This window comes from Cyanistes caeruleus, chromosome Z, assembly GCF_971803275.1.
Source record: "Cyanistes caeruleus chromosome Z, bCyaCae1.hap1.1, whole genome shotgun sequence".
Lineage (NCBI taxonomy): Eukaryota > Metazoa > Chordata > Aves > Passeriformes > Paridae > Cyanistes > Cyanistes caeruleus.
In genome coordinates, this window is record NC_141732.1 from 34,964,086 (window position 1) to 34,978,692 (window position 14,607).

Sequence of the window (14,607 nt, forward strand, 5' to 3'; positions counted from 1 at the left end):
TACACTGCCAGGATTTTTCCAAACACACAAAAGGAGAGGGGAGTCACTTCAGCTCCTCAAGCCAGTTGTAATAAAAGCTAGAGCAATACAAAGGGATAAGAATGAGACTAAAACTGCTGATACCAGCATTTACAAAGTTTGGGAAGGTTTAAGAGCACTGTGTACCATAGTAAAATATCTTCTGAGTCTTAAATGCAGATCCACCACTTGGACTTGTGGATGTGTAACAGCATTTGGATCCGAGAGTCTCTTTCAACATGAGCAGAGTCAGGTAGAAAGAAAGGTAAGTGGAAGTGCCAGCACTGGAGAACAGGTTGGCAGGACAGAGCAAGCAGTGTAGGATAATGCGTTCCCTAGTCTGGACGGAAGTGATGGTACTGGAGATCCCCACGTGAAAGACAGCAGAAAAAAGCACTTCAGAGTGTTGCCTGGTGACAAGGTGTGGAAAGAGCTGACCACCTAGCCAGTAAAGCTCTGGGATATTTTGCCTGGGAAATGAGGCAAAAGTACAAAATTAGGTACCACTGTGTTCCCCGTGATCCTGTAGTGTCTCCCAGGGGAGGACTGTCTTCTTCCCATGGCTGGCACTGAAATGTGGGGGGAAAAGGTTTCCAACGGATGGCCTATTACCCTGGTTAGTGATGTTGAGGGTCACGGCTTGGGATGAAGACAGCACTCAAGGGCAATTTTTTCTCCAACTTTTATGTCGATCTGTCGGTTTCACTCCTCTTTTTACTGCATAGAATACCTTGGCATCTTCCTGAAATGAACTCAGACATGCTTAGCAGATTCTGAAGATATTTCGGGGCTGCTTTGAAGAGTAATTTAGACCAATTTTTGTCCAGCTTTTCTGAAGTTGTGACACGGAATCCTGTCTCTGATTATTAAAAGGATTATACAGACAGATAGTAATACTTCATTAAAATCTCTGTTTTACAAAAAGAAGTTTTATTTAAAATATTCTTGGCAAGGTTGGGAGGGTTGATTAAATCCCAAACAAAGATTAAAGCCAAATATGTTCAATTTTTTTTTAATGACAAATGGTTGTAGATAATTTAAAGAACAGATGGGTTCTTTAAATAGATAGACTATTTAAATAAATTACTTTGAAAAGTTCAAATAATTATTTACTTCAGTTAGCTATTGAATGTGTAAACTCTGAAGGTTCTGTTGCAAGTACAGATTTATTATTTTGGAAGAGAGATCCAGGTTGATTGGAAGAGTGATTTCTTTTGTTCTCTTTCTGATTTCGCTATCATGTTCCTAGCCAAAGATAAGTTAGTTAAGTTAGGGCCAGGACCAGGACCAGGACCAGGAATGGTGAGAACTTCAAAGAAATCCCTGAATTCCTTGGACAGGCTGTCTTCTCATCTCATGGGTCTAAAAAAGTGCGTATCTAGAAAAACATGCTGGGAACAGCATGATATACTAGACAGATACTGGCCTTTAGCTGCCAGTAATGGGAGTAGGATGTTCAAGGGACTTGGACCTTTAAACACAGCTTATAAAAATGGTAAAGGCTCATCTTTTTACAATTACCGTTTTTCTTCTCTGTGTCTGGAAGACAAGCTGCGCCCTGAAAGGATTTTTTTAGGGGAGAATGTGCCCCTGGTTTATTTTTGTCCTTTCCACAACTGAAGAAACTGGTGAGAAAGGAGAGTTGGGATGATATTTGAGTGCCTTACCCCAATCAGGCAGAGCTTGATCTTGTATCTCCAGTACTGCATGGGAGAGCTCTAGATCTCTAGATCTAGGTCTGCTCTCCCAATGCTCATCCGTCTTCTACCTTCTTGGCTGCTCGGCCACAGATCTGTGCCCATTGCCCTCATGGTACCTTCCTGAACAAATGTAAGCTCTAAGCTTTGCCTGGCAGTACAATCTGCTTTTTCCTCCTTGGCAGATGGGGAACCCGAAAGAGTTAGGGATTACGTCATCATCCCTGTCTTCCCTTCGCCACCATCCAAAGGGGTGACTCACGATTGCAAGACAAGAGCAGCTTGTCCTGTGTGCTCCAGAGGAGAGAGAGCTGGTAATAATTAATGCCTGTCATTTTCTGAGAGAAAACTTGGAACATTTTGGAGAGGAGACTGGGCAGCCAGGCTGTTTTACTCCATGTTCATGCAGGGGCATTTCACAGGTTGCCCAGGAGCTGAGTCAGCACAGAATTCAGGTGTCACAAGTGCCAGATGGGTAGAGCAAGGAGAGAGTCATCCTGCCTAACTGTGCAGACTGTCTGGGTGTGCTGGGAGCTGAACACCCTCAGGAGCTTTAGGGCTGGGTCCTGACAGTTGTTCCCAGGAGCAACAACTCCATCAGCACTCATGGGCTCATCCTCCCCAGGAGGAGTCCTGGGGGGCCAGGCAACATCAGACAGGCCCAGTGGTGCCTTTCAGACCCTCACACAGACACTGACGTGTGTTTAATGACAGGATTCAAATTCAGTGTTTTAAGTTTCAATCACAGAAACACAGAATCTACTGGGTTGGAAAAGACCTTGGAGATGAAGTCCAAGCAATGTAGATGTCAATATTAGTAGTGTGAGGCTGTCTGGCTTCTGAGTTGTATTTTGTGCCTGCTGTTGTGCTGTCTAGAAACTGGGTGAGCTGAGTTTCCCATGTAATCACACACATCCAGGTGATGAGGCTTTACAAATGCTTGACGAGCTTGACATTTCTGAGACAGCAAAGTGTAAACATAGTAAGCCCATGTAGTGCAGAAAATGAGGGTTTAGGAAGAAGCAGATTGTGTGCTTCTTCCCTGGTGCCAGAGGGAATACAGCAGACCTTTCACTTTGAGTTTACAGAACTACAGAATGGGTCAAGGTGGAAGGAACCACAGGGTGTCATCTGGTCCAACCTCCCTGCGTAAGGAGCATCACCCTAGAGCAGCTGGCACAGGATTTCATAGACAGTCCTTGAATATCTCCGGTGAGGTAGACTCCTCAATCTCTCTGGGCAAACACTACACAGTCACCTGCACAGTAAAGAAGTTCTTCCTTATTCTGTCTTTCTCATATTTTGGTGGGACTTTCTGTGCCTCAGTTTCTACTGCTTGTCCTCTTGGCCTAACCCTTTTCAGAGCTTGCTGAAGTAGTTGGAGAAGCTCCCACTGATGGCAGTAGGTGTTGTTTTCTTTCTCAGTTATGTTCCTATAAAGATTAGATCTTTAGCTTTCTGCTCAGTCTGTTTTCCTGTGGGAGAATGCAAGTGGTCTGGCAAGGTCAGATGAGGCTGGAAGGGTCTGAGCTGCAGTCCATACCTTGAGCACAATTGTGGGAAATTACTTTCTCTCCTACTTCACTTGTTTTCCTGTTTTGTTTGAGGAAGCTGATGGTGTGGAGTTGTAGCCCTCAAACCTTTCATTGTAGAACATGGAGGGTTCTAATACAAAACAGTGAAAGAAAACTGCAATAATATGTTCCCCTGGTAGGTCTGCCAAAGTAATCAGTCATATCTATTTGAATAATACAAACAGCAGAAGTGAATCCTACAGTAAGGAAATCCAACAGTTAAAAGTGAAATGTGAACAGATCAGTACCATGTCTTCTGTCTTATTGCCTTCTGATGGAGATTGCTGCATAGGGTGATGGTTGGTTAAACTACTGGTCTGAGAATAGCCAGCACCAAAAGTTGATATCAGCCAAACTCGATACCCAAAAACCCAGACTTGCAGCCTGACCAGAGGAACATGTCACTGGTATTCAGCTTTTATCATCGGCAACTTGTTGGGTCCTACACCTTTAAAAAAAGTGATTCCGGAGGCTTAGAGGCTGGATTGTGTTTTATTCTCCCCTGCTTCCAGATCAAAAAAAGCCTGTGAACAGTGCTTTGCTGTCACAGCAAGAAGAACAATGTGCTTTCATGGTCTCAGGAAATGCCAGGTCCCAGCTTCCCTGAAGGTATCTGCATGAGTGAGAGATCAGAAGTGTGTGCCCTATTAATTCTCTAGATCCCACTAATTCTTACCTCATCCTGAAATAAGTTCCGTCTTTTAACTACAGAACTAGAATTTTCAAGTTTCATCTTGCTAGCAAGAAGTGTTTTTGCGTCATTTACCTAACTTTTCTTGTAATAATTATGATTCAACATAAAAAATAATCTCTTGTAGACTTATTCCCCATTTTTTACAGTTACAGATTAAAACACACTAGAAGGAGAACCAGGAGAGAGTAGGAAATACCTTGGCTGTGAAGGTTGTTTACCACTTCAGAAGCCAAGCCTGTTACATGAATGAGAATAATCCCTCTGCTCCTAACAGTGCCTCTAAATCTAAATTAAAATTGCAAAAACGGGACTCCTTTATTGTTTGTGTCACTGTGGCAAAATAGCAGCACAGAGTAAGGGACTCCTGTGAGGTCACCAGCAGGACAGAAGTGGCCTGAGGCCTCCTGGAGCCCAGGCTAATGCCCTGTACAGTCAGATAGAAGCACAGGAACTGTGCTGCAGCCTTGTGGTAACCAAAGTACCCCATGCACCCAACTCAAGGAGGGGCTTCCTGTGATGCAGGATCCTTATCAGCTCTTGCCTTCTTCACTGGTAAGAGGATATGATTAGTTCTTAACAAAGCAATAGTAAATCCTCTGATCTCTGTGGCTGCACTTGGAGAAGTGTGGAGTAGAAGGGCTGCATTTGTTCTGTACCTATCTGTATTGTTGCATCAAAAGCCACCCATGGAAAGGATGTGAGCATGTTTGGGATATTTTGACTATGCTGTTCTGCTTCATATGACAGAGGTAGAAGGTAAGGATTAGCTATTTAATGGGAAAAATCAATGGATTGTCTTGAAAGCTTTTATCAATTTATGCTTCCTGGAAACTGAAACTTAAATTTTTTTTTTTAGAGACACAAATTTCACCCTTAATTTCAAGTGTAATAAGCCAGAGAGATGTCTGTGTTACAAGGTAGCTATAAAACGTGTAAAGTTTCCTGTTGCTGTGATTGACTCGTAGATCAGATGGGGGTGGAAGAATTAGCTTCATTTTGGAATAGCTTGGGAGGATTCTGAATTTGGATTTGTGCATCAAATGAGGATTTTGTAAGCATTTTTAAAACAAAAAAGCTTTTTTGTTGTTTTAATGTGTTTTCATTTATAAGAGGATCTCAGTTTCGGTTTTGCCTTCTTTCCCTCTTCTCTTCCACCCAAGAAGTTACCAGGGAGTTCATCTGAACTTTGTTCCATCAAAAATATGCATCTCTGTAAATTTTGCAAATGTTTACAAGTATTGTATTAAGCCTAGCCAAGCCTTTTCCAATTATTTTAAATTATTTCTCCCCACAATCATGCTCAGTATCTGGGCTTTGTCAATTAGATATAATCCAAGGAAAGACACAGATGTCAGTTTTGAAATAAATACCCTAAAATACCTTTTGCAGTGAAAAATATCGAAGACAACTAAAAACCTGCTATGGGTCAATAACTGGCAATCTGTCTTGTGAACCATTAAAGAAAAAATAATGCTGTTTCATGATTTATTGCACTCTATTTTGAATAACAAAAGCATTTTATTCTTTGAAGATTGCATGCAGACTGATGGTAGCGTGAGTATGGACATGGAGTTATTCAAAATCAGGGAGCAGTTACTGAGGGACAGACAGCCTCCAGTATCTTTCCAAGCTTGTTCATATGTGTGAATGCTTCTTCATGAGTTCAGAAACAATCTACCACCTCTTGCTTGACTGTTATGTTCTTTGAACTTTCCAGGAGCATACTGTTCCTACATTATCAGTTAAACGAAAATTTCACTCCCTATGCTAGTAAACATTTCAGCGCAAATGTTTTCATCCTCTGAGAGCTTATTACCAAGCTGTTATTTATTTTATATTTGAGAGAAAAATGAAGTGACATTTTGTTTTTGGCTTTTAAAAATAAATGAAGGGTTTTTTTCTTTTGAAAAACAAGAATGCTTTAGAAATTATTTTTTTTTTTTTACTTTCCAACACCGTGTACACCTCCTTTCCTCAACAGACTTCTTTCAGAGAAGAATGATTTAGGTAGGCAGTTATTCACTATATTCAATGGAACTGAAATTCTATTCTCTCTCAGTTGACTGTGTGTTTAGGTGTTACCTTCCCAAAGCAAAAGGGACTTTATGGAAGAAGATGCTTTGGGATCACTCGGGCTGGAATGTAACACATGGTGTCTATATTCGGCACAACAATGCTAGGCAACAGAAGACATCTTTCCAGTCTGCTATCATTACTTCAACCTACTCTCTACATCAGAAACAGGCTGATTAAACCCTTTTTTTGTTAAAGCTCCAAACCATGACTTGATTTAAGAGAAAAACAGAAGGAAAGGTAGTTAAAGAGAATTTAAATAGCTAATGTTTTCCATTTGGATGTCTTGTATTTTCAAACATAGCTGCCTCAACTGTGTTGTGCTGCATTCATTTTATTTGGTATATTTTACTCGATGATCCCTTGGTGTTGTTTTGTTGGACTGCTTGTTTACCTCTCCTTCCTTTAGATGCAAAGTGAAACTCTAAATATATGGGAAACTGACATCACATGTGATTCTTTTTATATCTGTGTCCCTATGTATTTACATAATTGCTGGAAGTAATTAGCAGGAAGAATTGCCTAAAGAAGAAGAATTTTTGTGCAGAGAACATGTAAACTCTTGTGGCATATTTCATGGGGAGAGACCTCTGCTGTACAAAACATCTAGTTAAGATACATTTGGATGGGTCCCAGATGTTTGTACTGTGTTTTTTCTATTGATAGCCTAGATCTTGATGAATTACTTCTTACCAGGGAGAGGTCCTGAGGATGCCTCAATCAGGAGAGCGGATGATAAAGCACTTACTGCTCTTTACATGGACAGTTTAGTAAACTCCTGCAGCTGTCACTCTGCAGTGAAGTTATTGCACTACACTGAATGAGCTGACAAGTGTCACCTGGCTGAGAGCAGGGTCACATGCTTATAGATGATCTTTGAGATATATAGACAAAAAACACTGCAAAAGAATTAGCTCTTTATAGAAGATGAGAACAGTTTAGAGCAATTGACTCTTTGGTGGGAGGGATTTTTGAAACTACATTTCATACAGGTTTATATAATGCTATGTTTCTCTTTATAACCACTTGGAAAAATATAATTTCAAGAAATTAAAGCAACATTTCAAGAGGGTTTTATTTTGTGTAAACCCAACTCAATACATGCAAAGTAATATGCTACAAGAAGTGTTCTTTTATCCTGTTTTCCATTGACACAAGAACAAATTCTTACTCTTTTTAATGCTATGTGTTCCTAAAGCCTCTCTTAAAGAATCTCATTATCTTTTCCATAATGGCAAAACAGCTGTGAGAATAAAGAAAATCAGTCATGGAAAGATTAGTAGTATTTCATACTCCTGGTATCTGCACTGAAGGTAGTCAATCACCCCTTTTTAAAGGCAGGTAAGGAAGTTTAACACAGAAGGAAACCTTTCTTACTGGATATTTCTACTGCTTCAAACCCTGTTAGTCACTTACTAGTTGTGCCTTTATGTCAGACTCTTCCACTGAAACACAGACAGGGGATGGGAACATGGAGACAATCCAGTCAGTTCAAATCCTGCTTTGATTCTCTGATGCCACTAGCTGATGCCACATGTCATTCTGAGGTGACCTGGTGAAGAGCTGCAGTTTTCATAAGCAGATGCTGGTCATGCTGTGCACCACCAGAAGCAGAGGCCTGCACCTGTGATGCTTACTGGCATGAACTGGCATCTTGGCATTTCTGCCTCCCCTATCGCAACACAGTTGTGCTTTATAAACATTATTCACAAACTGTTTTGTGTAGCTACTACTTGTTTGTGTAAGATAAAAACCTAGACAGGGGAAGAGAGGTACAAAAAGGCAAATGTTTACCCCTCCTTCGGATAGTTCTTTTCTTAAGACAAATATGTGACTTTGTTTTCACAGCTATTCTTCTAGGAAATCCCCTTACTGTACATTTAACTCATTTATTGCATCCACAACCCAATGCTTGGAGGCAGATTCTTCTCCTTTACCAACTCAAAAAACCCATTATCCCTTGGGGTTTCAGAAAGCATAAGGACTGCCATGATCAACATGAAAGCCTTGGGGTTTGAGGGGTGAGCTGGGGTTTGCTCCATATCTGTACTGAGCTCTATTAATGACCGCCCTTTTCTTGCTGGAAATAATGGAGGGAATATCCACTTCCTGCTGAACTATCCCTGCAAGACTAGTGCAGAGGATGTGGCTCTTATCTTGCAGCTTTCTGTTATTTATGCAATTGTTAGAAACACTTAATTCCTTTCTGGAAGTAAAGGATTTGCTAGCCTTGTGGGGTTAGATTGATGAGGGGGAACCTATTTTTCTGACTGCCCTTCTGTTTTTCTGCCTGCTAGCAAACAGTAGTCAATACAGGTAGCTGCAGGAAGCAGGGTGATCTTTTATCTCCACAGAAGAAAATTGAAAGCTCCAGCTGAGTAAAATGATGAGGAAATGGAAACAGAATTGCTGGGTGAGACAAATCCAGGCAAGTGTTTCACATTTCCAAAACATTTTTCTTTTTTGATAAATAAAATAGGAACTAAAATTTCAGATTGAATTGCCCATGGCATCTATTTAAAGTTTTTTTTTTTTTTTTCAGGAATAAAGAGACACATTTCAAGATTAAATACAAACTATAGTTTAAGAAAATGCTTTGGAAAAGTCTGTTTTAAAATACGAAGAACAGTGTGAGTCCAGCTTAAATTTGTAAAAGGGTTTTGTGTTGCAGGAGATTTGTCCATAAATTCCATACAGACTTGCACTAAACTTCATACTTGCCAACATATCTTCTTATATTTGTACCTTGGTTTTAGCAACTGAATCCACAACTGCTCATGTTAGCAGTCTTCTATGCCTTGCACAAAGAGTTAATGCAATTTTCTTAAGCTGGAAAATGATCTGATGTATTTAGGAAAAGCCCATGGATTATTTTTTTTCAGCCTAAAATGTCATTGCTTACATCTGAATTCAAATTAACCTCTGAGCATTGATGGTTTAACATCTATTTTCCTCTTTTGCTTTGACTCCATAGGAGCATACAAGGACACAGGTGTGAGGGCTGAAACTGTGTGTTCGTAGGTCTAAAGCTAGGGGAGAGAACTAAAGTAGGACTGCAGGATCCTTTTAGAGATGGTTGTAACTGTATCTTTGGCTGGGGTGCTACGCATAAATGTTGTGCTCTGGTGATAGATAATAAATATTAGAAACACCAAAAGCATCTCTTTGTCATGGAGAGAGCTTTATAACAGGACTAGGTTAGTCTTAGTGCCTGTTTTTCCATTTAGGCTTGGGCCCAATAAGAAGCAAGTGAGAAGCATTTGGGAAAAGCCCGAGGATTTATGCCTAAAGACTGTGCTTTTAGTCTGTAATTTTCTGTGGCTGTTGAGTGGCTTGGGGCACAAAGGTCATGACTGCAATTGGCCAGATACTGGTGTAAACAGACTGAGCAGAGGAGAGCCTGGCTATGTGTTTGACAGTGGAGGCTGGCCTGCTTGTATCCGAGCTTGTTGGCTGGGCAGCAGATCAGTGCTAATGGAAACTGCCTGGGTGGAAATTGGCAGTAAAGCAGAGCTGAATGCTGGGACATGATCTTTACTGCAGATTAATTTTTTGTGGCCTAGGGTATAGCTAAGGCTCGGGAAGAGTGGGATAAAATGCCTGATGCTTGGTGTTGGGCATGTTTTCTCCTTTTTCTGGAGCCTGGCTGAGAGGGGAGGGTGCTGTGAAGTTTAAGGGCAGTGACCTTACTGAAATACAAGAAGTAGGAGGATGCAGAGTTGACTTTAAAATCTAGGTCTGAACCTTTCCTCAAGGAAGTCACATTCCCACATCCCAGCCCAGCTCCAGAGTGGGAGAAATTAAATAATTTGTCTGATGAAATGATAGAAACAAAGTCAGGTCACAGCAAATCAAGGATCTAAGGGCAGCTGGGATCAGGTGACACCAGCTGTTGCTAACCTTCCCCTTAATGATTAGACAGTAAGAGACACATGGCCCTCCTTTCATCTCTTGTCTGTCTTGGCTACTCCAGCAACACTGAAAACATCTGTATGTTACTAGTGACAGAGACAGAACAATATGAGGTAGGAATAGCTCACTGGATTCACTTTTCCCTACCAGGCTGTGATGAACAAGACAGCAATGATGTTTGTCCCTATGCTTTTCCTCCTTTTTAAGCCTTTGCTATTCAGCAGCGAGTGTAGCAGCAGACATTACTGGGCTTTAAAGCATCAAGTATTAGCAGAGGTGGTACTTAAATACACTCTCTTTCTCATATGTGCTCTCTCTTCCCAAGATCTGCTTGGTGCTGAACTGGAAAGAGCAGAAGACTACATGAATCTGCCGCTGCTCTTTGCAGAGCTGGCCTTACTCAAAGATTTTGCTGGCTTTGTAAATCTTTCCCAGGTGTGGTATTCTGTTGAAGGTGACAAGGCTGCTATCTTCTGGCTCCTCATGCTGCTGAAAGCCTGGGCTGCTTTTATGTTTTCAGGCTTTGAGCTTTCGGTAAGATTAGGTAGGTTCTCAAGAGGCCTGAAAAAAGGCCTTTTTTCTGACACCAAACAGTGGCAATGTCACAAAAAACCAAGAAGACACGGTCTCTAAATGCTTTACAAAGTCTCATGTTTTCTCCTGTTCTGTGACTGGATGTCGCTGCCCACATCCTTAGCTCTCACTTGATACATAACTTGGAATGCAAGTGAGAAACTGCAGTGCCACACATGTGTGGGGTCTGGCTGTGTGAAGCACAGGGATCTTAAGATTGTAAGAGGCTGAGTGCCACAGACATGACAGAAAAGGTATGCCTTTAGATGTATCACAGAGATTAATTTATATGTATTTGTCCTGGCAGGGAAAAATGGGACCTATTCAGGGGGAAGGGAGGAATACAGGTGAGGGTGAATCCAAGCAAAATTATGTCTGTTGTTAACAGAATCACCAAAATGTTATTCTTGCTTTTTTTTTTTTTTTTTCCTGAAAGTGTATTCAGTGAGACTACTAAACATGTGATCCATGTAATACAAAGATTCATTCAGGCCTGATGACTCATTTCATGACCTGCTAGGGAAAGCTTCAGTCTTTCCAAAGCTCACAGCAACTCCAATTTGGCACACAGGAAAAAAAAAAAAAAATCTCATTGAGAGCTGAGTAGCATGGATAACACTGCCAATATGTTACAGCCATACCAGATGTTTCACAGCTTTGCAAAATTGACTAGCATTGCCTACAGTGTACTCCAGAAAATTGCTTGCTAGGTCAGAAAAGGATAAAATATTTACTGGACAGCAATGAAAGCAAATGTGCAGTGTTCATGTGATGAGTAGCTGAATCTATAAGGAAGTTTCAACTTATGTATTTTTTACTTCCCTCCAAGAGAGAAAATGTAAATACAGCATGCTGCTAGTAATAGGTGATGAGTCAAGGGAGTAGATGAAAGGGAGAGCAGGGAACGAAGGGAAAAAAAAAAAAATCTCTCTTCTTTCTTTTCAATGTCTTATTCACAATGTCAGTCTTCTGCTGAAGTTTGGTTCTTGTTCTCCATCTCAGCCTTAGAGAAGGTCAAATCTAGAGAACACACCTGAGGTATATTCACCAACAAATAAAACCAGAAGTGTTTAAAACCTTGATTAAATGTTGGGAGATGGTAGAGCATCCTGGGCTAATTTTACTTGATGTGGAAGGCAGCAGAGCATGATGGGCAGATAAGAACTTATGTCCTTGTTGTATGCCCTTGTTCCTGCGGCAGTGCAGTTGAAGACTGCCTATTTTTGCAGGCTGCAAATGCCTCTATATGCCTGAAACTGAGGTCCATGGCATTTTTTCCTTGTGGAACTCTGGGTAGTGCTCTGTTTAGATTACAGCTGGTCTCCAGCCCAGCTGAAGCAGAAATTAAAAAAGTAACCCTCAAACTGTTAATGAATAAGAACCCTACCTTTCCTAAAGATACATTTTGTTTACTGCCAACTAGTCTGCTCATGTAAATGGACCAGTTTAAAGAAGACATTTCAGACGTAATGTGTGTGTGAAAATGCCATTTTTTTTCCAAGAACTGTACTAGACTTCAAGAAAGAATTTTTGAAAGAGTGCCTGCAAATCCTGATTGGAATTTTCCATCAAAACAAGAAGCATTGAGTAACCTCTGAGAAACCTTACGGTCTGTAATTACATGGTACAAAATCCAGCTGCCTTGACCGGTCTTGAGAAGGACACCAAAGTCACATCCTCTCTTTCACTGATACACCTGTGCAAGCAGGAAACTGTACTAGAGAGATCAGTTAAACAGACTCAGGTTTCCAATTCAGTCACTCCAAGAACTTCTAAAAATGTGGTCAGTAGGCACCTGGAGATGAATGAAGCAGTAAGTTTGAAAGTGTTGATTCCTGGGTCAGCAACTACAGCTTCTTCCTGACCTTAGACAGCTTTGGAGTTGATTGCTGGGTCACCACAATGAGAAAAGAGAGGCAGGGTGAAGACCCACCTGTTCTTTAGTTTTCCCATAGGCTAGGCAGCCTGCTTTGCAAGGGCAAACTTTGAATGTATCAAAAAATCAATACAGTCTAAAACTCCAGACTCACTATCGATTGTTTCTTTGAAATTCTCCTCCTGACTGGTCTGCTATTTTTGTTCATAATTGAGGTTGAAGTCACTCTCTTTGGTGCTTGTGGACTCTGTCAGCTCATTCCCTGGTCCTCCCAACCACTTTACATCTGCTCACTTTGCAATTACTTTTGAAAGGAATTCTTTAACATTTTGCTGGAAGTAACAGGAGTCCTTTCTCTGCTGCAGGTCTGTGAGGGGCAATCAACGCAGTCCTACAGTGGTTGTCTCAAATACAGAATTTAGTTTTGTTAAGGTATTGGAGCAAATGGTTATGAATTCTTATAAGTAACATATAGCTTTTACAAGAAGAACCTCAAGCTTATAAGCACTGTAATACCTGCCTGCATTTTCATCTGATGAGATTTAACTTTAAATTTAAAGAGAAATTTAAATTTTTTATTTTTAATTTAAAACTTTTTTATTATTAACAACTTGCTTTTTGTAGGACTGTAGTAAAGGAGTTGAAAACTTCTGCTGTAGATAGGTTCTGCATTTATTGTGCCATTTGTAGACAATCAATTTAAGTTGAACAATAACTGAGTAACTAGTATCTCCAAAAACAGACACTGAGTATATAATGCTCGAGGTTCCCAGCTTACTTTCTTTTTTTTTTTTAAAATCTCTGTGTCTTCCAGTGGCTCATGCAATATAAACTGGTCTGGTCTGGTTTCTTAGGAGAGTCATATCTGTTTGATAAGGAACAGCTCCCAGCAGCTATCAGCCCCAACTATCAAGAAATTTGTGTGCTAAAACATGTCCAGAAGAACACAACACTTTGTCAGGCCTCATCACAGCTCTCTTTTTCAGTCTTGACAGCACTGCTTCTGATTATTATTCTTCTACTTTTGCGTGTCTGAGGTCAATGGAGTAGAATTGTTCATACCTACCATGTTACCACTTCCCAGAGCACAACATAATCAGTTTTGTGCTCTTTTTCTCAGCACCAGAAAACAAACCTTTGTGCACTCTCTATTACTAGAGATTTGACTCAGAAATCTCAGTGGGATATCCACAACTAAATTCTGTTTTGTTGCCCTGAAGGTACAATAGAAGCATGTGCAGATCAGCATCCTAGATTCTTTCCTCATCTGTGGCCACTGTGATGTGCCAGACAGGGTTTTCTGACTTGCTCTGTTTGCTGTGAGGAAGTAGGACAGAGAGGCTGTGATGTGGCTGGTCCTAGCAATGCATGACCCAGTAGGGAAGGGAAGACAGGGGTTGTTCTCCTGGCTGAAATTTTTTTCTTGACTGCAGCATGCTTGTGTCACATTCCTTCTGCACAGGCATTTACTTGACTTGTTTTCCCATGGTCAGTAGACTCCTGTTTTGGGAGGCAGGATAAAGCTGAGGGTCCTTTAGGGGCTGAAGGATGCACCCATTTGGATTCTGTCTGACAGCTGACCAGTGATTTGTCCTCTCTGCACTGCAGATCCTTCCAGCAAAATGTGAGACTGCTGCGAGGGCACACTACCAGGGCTCTGTGCAGCTCTGAATGCTATCCTATCCTTCCTGGTGAGTGGGATCTGATCCTTGCCTTGTAAGAAAAGAGAAGTTAATGAGCCAAACCTCTGGGCTAGTGGCATGGTCAGAGGCACAGAACTGGCTTGATAAACACTTGCTTGATTTGTAGGTGAGCTGTTCCTTTCAACTCTTCTAGGCTATTCTCACTCAATGTACAAACCAGTTCCCTTCTGAACATCTCAGACCAAGCCTACAAACCACTCAACAAAGTGTAACTGTACACAAACGCCATTTAGGCATGAATCATTGTTGACAGTAGCAAGAGCCATTTCTGTGTGTTAAACTTTGTGTTTTTTGAAATATTTTCACTAAGAGAAATTTCTTTTCTGGGAACCAATTAGCCAAGATTTCTGCAATGACATTAATATGCTTTAATAAAGTTAATCATGGTCTGAAGGGTCATTGGTATTCTTGATTTTGCGCTGAAAGTAATGGAATATTAAAAAAATTGAAATAATATATTTGACAGTTTCTCATTGCTGCAAATAAA

General features: G+C 40.8%; 1 long non-coding RNA gene across 1 annotated transcript; it reads left to right on the forward strand.

The window, feature by feature from the left end:
• The first annotated feature begins 4,650 nt into the window (after positions 1-4,650).
• On the forward strand, positions 4,651-8,485 carry LOC111941716 (uncharacterized). Its single transcript, XR_002870224.2, has 2 exons — positions 4,651-4,739; positions 8,354-8,485. It is a non-coding gene; the product is annotated as an uncharacterized LOC111941716 (long non-coding RNA).
• The last annotated feature ends 6,122 nt before the right edge of the window (positions 8,486-14,607 follow it).